Source organism: Culex pipiens, chromosome 2, assembly GCF_016801865.2.
Source record: "Culex pipiens pallens isolate TS chromosome 2, TS_CPP_V2, whole genome shotgun sequence".
NCBI classification, from domain to species: Eukaryota; Metazoa; Arthropoda; class Insecta; order Diptera; family Culicidae; genus Culex; species Culex pipiens.
In genome coordinates, this window is record NC_068938.1 from 128,253,913 (window position 1) to 128,260,745 (window position 6,833).

The window sequence follows — 6,833 nt, forward strand, 5'->3', positions numbered from 1 at the left end:
AATTCATCAAATAACACAGTTTTGATATTCATAATGTGAACTTATATCCAAATAATTCATGAAACAAGATGAAGTGTCCGGGTTTCGAAGCGTCCGGGAATTCGAATCATGACGTTACCTTTCTTTAGTAAGAAAGGCAAAAAATACATTTCCGGTTTTGGGGGAAAATTTCTCTACATTGCTAGTGCAACTGCTTGTAACGAATAATTGAATATTGATAGTAAACCATTTTTTTAAATATGTTGAGCTATAAATTTGTTAAGAGAAGGAAAAACAATGTTTGAGCATCAATATTGAGTACTTTTGGTGAAAAAACTGTTCGAAAGAATCATTCGTTCTGTTCTTGAGTAGGTAACAGAAACCCCATATCGATGGCAATTGAAACATCAAAATCTAGAAACCCTGCCCCGAAATTTAGCCACATAAGTGCTATTTGCTAATGTTTTGATGCCAGACATGACCGAAGCGGCTGAGCCCTGCTACTATACCACCGTTGATTTTTTCCCAGCACAACAAAGTTGTTGTCCAGATGCGTGTAAAATGCCGGGGTTTAAAATAATATTTGATTTTGTTTTTTAAAATTCAATATTGGTTGAAATAAATGTTTTTGTTGAAGTTTTAAATAAAACCATGGATAAACGAATCATAGCTCAAAAGCTCATTAGGCTATTTCATTGTGTGATCCTTTCGAACTTTCAAAACAATGTTAATTTTTCCATTAATTTAATTAGTTTTAGCATCACTCAACCAAACTGTTGTGCCCCATCAACGGTGTAGTGCAGTGCACCCAGCCCAACCCCCAAACCACCAGCCGAAAAACATGACAGCAGCATTTGTGCTGTGCGGCCCAAACGGTGGTTGGGGAGGTCGAAGGAAAAACGTGAGGTTCGCCAGTTTTCCCGCAAATTACGGTGACACATCGGTTATTTTCGAGCGCGATTTATCTTAAAACCGCCATTAGTTCACCCCAGTTCGGCGTATCTCGTGTTTCCAATCTCGGAACCGGAGCCAAGACAAGATCCCAGCATCACGGTAGAAGTTGAGCGTTTTGGAGTAGTTCAGTAGGAGCAGCATTTTCCCATGTTTTCCGTGTGCACCCGTTTTCCGTTTCCTGCCTGCCTGGCTTGATTGGTGCATTTTTCGTTCGCTTTTTTGGGGAGGGAATGATTTGGTAGTGGTAGTTCCATGGAGGACAACTGGCATTTTATCGAGTTGAGGGTGCAGAGTTGAACTATTTCTAAAATTTGGTACAAATTTAGAAAATGCCCGGTCAATCAAAACCATTTAAAAATTTAAATTCTACTGTGAAATAAAACTAATTTTAAAAATTTCAAGTATATGTCCACCCCTGACCAACCAACCTACAAATCCATTTTCGGAACATCACGGTTCTCTTAATCCGGCCCGGGGTAAAAGCACCGTCGTTGCTAAACGCTTAACTTTGGCCAACCTCGACGTCGTTTCGGTAATGCCTGCAGCAGCACCAGCGGTAGAAGGAATCTGAACCAGAGCAGTTGTGTTGCACTGCCGACGACGGTGCGATGTATAGTCTTCCCGAACTGAGTTTTGTGCTTATCGATGTTTAAAATCGCTTCTCCCCGCTTATCACAAAACTCCATTAAGTTTAATGAAAATGTTACCCCGTACTTCCGGAGGGAATAGTAGATTCCCGAACGGGGTGTTCTGGAGATGGCACCTGTATTTGGACTTTTCGTTTGGGGTTGGATTGTTGCTTGATAAAAAATCGTATTTTGTATTGTGATTGATAAAAAATCCTAGTCCTAATTGTGTTCAAATTAAAGAATAATAGAATGACGAATAATAATTACCCAAGGGATTCCAGCAAGGCCTCAGACTGGCAAATACTTATTAATTACGTTGATTTTAAGCTAGTAATGCAGTAATTCAAAAATTATTTTTTAATATATGGTGAATAGAGTAAATAAAAGTTATTGATGGGCAATTATTGAGAAATTAAAATTATTTCATATTTTTAAAATTGTACTTGTTAAACGAATCTTTTCAATTTTCGATAACAATCAATTTGGTCTACTCTTCTTGACGGTGAGAGATAAATTATAAAGATAAATAACAATCATATATACGATTGCATCTATCTAATGACCCAATATGTTTCTACACGCAAAAAAGTCCGTTCGCGTAAACGTGAACAACGTACCATGAAAATAGGAAACAAAGCAAATTTTATGATAAGATTTTGCACCGTGAACAAATGCATGATTGCAACCGATTTCCATGAACGTTTGTTCACGAAAAACCGTAACGCCAGGTCTGGTTACGTTTTTCCTGATCTCGTATTCATAAACTTCGTTCATGGTAATGGGAAACAAATCATACATTTGTTCACGCTCATGCGAACAAAAAGCATGAAATTTTTCTTCGGGGGAATTTTGTGGGCGTTGCCACAGCTTTGAAACAGAGGCGAAGAACGTTCAGAAATCCTTATACGGAAAAGTGACAGTTGCAGGGTATCATTCAATTATTACGTGATGAACTATTTAATTTTGGCCCGGGTACGGATATATTTATCTGCAATCAGTTATTCGCATACCAAAATTAGATAATTTAACCGATTTTGGATTTTTTGGCCGCAGACGAAAGATACTAAGAACCTGCTTTAATAAAGCAATGCCGACGGAACCTGGTCCAACCTGGCCACTCCGGAACGGGTCACCGGTAACCGGTGACCATTTGGGGACACTTCGGAATTTTCAAGGAACTATGTCATGTGACATATTAAAATTCATCAAATCAAAAACTATGACCATTACAAGTGATGCCAACGTCCTCTGATCCAAACTGGCCACTTCGGAACGGGCCACCGGTAACCGGTGGCCACTTGGGGACACTTCGGAAATTGCAAGGAACCATGTCATGTGACATATCAAAATTCATCAAATTAAAAACTACGACCATTACAAGTGATGCCAACGTCCTCTGGCCCAACCTGGCCACTCTGGAACGGGTCACCGGTAACCGGTGGCCACTTGGGGACACTTCGGAATTTTCAAGGAACTATGTCATGTGACATATTAAAATTCATCAAATCAAAAACTATGACCATTACAAGTGATGCCAACGTCCTCTGATCCAAACTGGCCACTTCGGAACGGGCCACCGGTAACCGGTGGCCACTTGGGGACACTTCGGAAATTGCAAGGAACCATGTCATGTGACATATCAAAATTCATCAAATTAAAAACTATGACCATTTTAAGTGATGCCAACGTCCTCTGGACCAACCTGGCCACTCCGAAACGGGTCACCGGTAACCGGTGGCCACTTGGGGACACTTCGGAATTTGCAAGGAACCATGTCATGTGACATATTAAAATTCATCAAATCAAAAACTATGACCATTACAAGTGATGCCAACGTCCTCTGGCCCAACCTGGCCACTCCGGAACGGGTCACCGGTAACCGGTGGCCACTTGGGGACACTTCGGAATTTTCAAGGAACCATGTCATGTGACATATTAAAATTCATCAAATCAAAAACTATGACCATTTTAAGTGATGCCAACGTCCTCTGGTCCAAACTGGCCACTTCGGAACGGGTCACCGGTAACCGGTGGCCACTTGGGGACACTTTGGAAATTGCAAGGAACCATGTCATGTGACATATCAAAATTCATCAAATAAAAAACTATGACCATTACAAGTGATGCCAACGTTCTCTGGTCCAACCTAGCCACTTCGGAACGGGTCACCGGTAACCGGTGGCCATTTGGAGACACTTAGGAATTTGCAAAGAACCATGTCATGTGACATATTAAAATTCATCAAATTAAAAACTATGACCATTTTAAGTGGTGCCAACGTCCTCTGGCCCAACCTATCCACTTCGGAACGGGTCACCGGTAACCGGTGACCATTTGGGGACACTTCAGAATTTGCAAGGAACCATGTCATGTGACATATCAAAATTCATCAAATTAAAAACTATGGCCATTTTAAGTGATGCCAACGTCCTCTGGCCCAACCTGGCCACTCCGGAACGGGTCACCGGTCACCGGTGGCCACTTGGGGATACTTCGGATTTGCAAGGAACCATGTCATGTGACATATCAAAATTCATCTAATATAAAAATATTGGCCATTGTTTTAGTGGTATGCCAGGCCAATGGTCCTTACTGGGCCTCGGACATTAGGAACGGATTCACCGGGTATCCAGTGGCCAGGGGGGGTACATCGGTCAGGTGTGGTGACTCTGGTTACATGGATGGGGTACTTTGATTTTGGATGATTTGGTTTTTTGGTAGTAATGGGTTGGGTTGGGATTAGTTTAGATTTTTTTGTATTTTTGTATTTTTGTATTTTTGTATTTTTGTATTTTTTTTTTGTATTTTTGTATTTTTGTATTTTTGTATTTTTGTATTTTTGTATTTTTGTATTTTTGTATTTTTTGTATTTTTGTATTTTTGTATTTTTGTATTTTTGTATTTTTGTATTTTTGTATTTTTGTATTTTTGTATTTTTGTATTTTTGTATTTTTGTATTTTTGTATTTTTGTATTTTTGTATTTTTGTATTTTTGTATTTTTGTATTTTTGTATTTTTGTATTTTTGTATTTTTGTATTTTTGTATTTTTGTATTTTTGTATTTTTGTATTTTTGTATTTTTGTATTTTTGTATTTTTGTATTTTTGTATTTTTTGTATTTTTGTATTTTTGTATTTTTGTATTTTTGTATTTTTTGTATTTTTGTATTTTTGTATTTTTGTATTTTTGTATTTTTGTATTTTTGTATTTTTGTATTTTTGTATTTTTGTATTTTTGTATTTTTGTATTTTTGTATTTTTGTATTTTTGTATTTTTGTATTTTTGTATTTTTGTATTTTTGTATTTTTGTATTTTTGTATTTTTGTATTTTTGTATTTTTGTATTTTTGTATTTTTGTATTTTTGTATTTTTGTATTTTTGTATTTTTGTATTTTTGTATTTTTGTATTTTTGTATTTTTGTATTTTTGTATTTTTGTATTTTTGTATTTTTGTATTTTTGTATTTTTGTATTTTTGTATTTTTGTATTTTTGTATTTTTGTATTTTTGTATTTTTGTATTTTTGTATTTTTGTATTTTTGTATTTTTGTATTTTTGTATTTTTGTATTTTTGTATTTTTGTATTTTTGTATTTTTGTATTTTTGTATTTTTGTATTTTTGTATTTTTGTATTTTTGTATTTTTGTATTTTTGTATTTTTGTATTTTTGTATTTTTGTATTTTTGTATTTTTGTATTTTTGTATTTTTGTATTTTTGTATTTTTGTATTTTTGTATTTTTGTATTTTTGTATTTTTGTATTTTTGTATTTTTGTATTTTTGTATTTTTGTATTTTTGTATTTTTGTATTTTTGTATTTTTGTATTTTTGTAATTTTTGTATTTTTTTGACAAAAATACAAAAATACAAAAATACAAAAATACAAAAATACAAAAATACAAAAATACAAAAATACAAAAATACAAAAATACAAAAATACAAAAATACAAAAATACAAAAATACAAAAATACAAAAATACAAAATCAAAGAAATATTTGAAATATTTGAAATATTTGAAATATTTGAAATATTTGAAATATTTGAAATATTTGAAATATTTGAAATATTTGAAATATTTGAAATATTTGAAATATTTGAAATATTTGAAATATTTGAAATATTTGAAATATTTGAAATATTTCAAATATTTCTTTGATTTAAAAAAAATATAATTTTTATTTTATTTTTTTGAATGATTGCAACAACCACAACAACTCCCCCTCTTCCCTTGACCACGGCCAGAGCCGAGGGACAAAAACTTTGAAATTTTTTTGCATCGGCCTTTCTTGAATTCTATAATTACTTGAAATGCTTGAATTACTGAAATTATTGAAAAAACTTGAATACCCTGAATTACTTGAAATACATTACATGTACTTGAATTTATCGAAATACCCATCCAACCCTAACGTTGCTTTTCACTTTACACAAAATTTCAACTTTTTCTTTGGAACGTGATTTTTCGCTAGATTCTCCCCTCCCCCAAAAAGCCACGGGCTTTATGCATGAGCCATTCTGGCCATTTCCCCCTGACGAAACTTACCTGGACTACCTGTCCCCAGAAGTCGAACGATCGAAAATTCACTCAACAAACACAAACATTTATTAGCAAAGAAAACTTCAAATCTCTCTAAAATTCAATACCCAAGCAAATTCCGCCAATCAGCTGGCCAGCACGTCAAAACATGTCTGTTTTGTTTCCAAGCGTTACGGTCGACTTTAAAAAAATAACGCAACTTTTCGGCTTTAAACAGGGATCACAACTTCGTGAACTAGTTCATAACTTCATAAAGTGCACATCATGATTTCATGATTTTCGTACCATGATTTCATGAATTTGTTCACGTTTCCATGAACACGCTTGTTTGCTAAATTCGTGATTTTTTGTTCATGGCTACGGGAACGCTTTTTTTTGCGTGTATAAATAAAAAAGTTTAATTGATTAAATCTCCAAAAAGTAGTCGAAAATATTTTTCAATGTTTATGTCGTTAAACATTAAAAATGAGAGAAAGTTGAAAAGCTTCCAAATATTCTAAAATAGAAGTTTAATTACCTGAATTTAATTCAAAGTTTATCTTTCACGAAGTTTTACTTATCTTCATTATATTTGGACTCATTTCAAAAATTTATAATCGAAATGTACTTCATTATATTTGATCTTTCGGAGACAAATGCCTTTTTTCAAAAACCTTCAAAATTTCAATGGAGTGTTACTTGCACTAACCTGAAAACAATATAAAATTATTTTTACTGCATTGGTATTCATTTGAA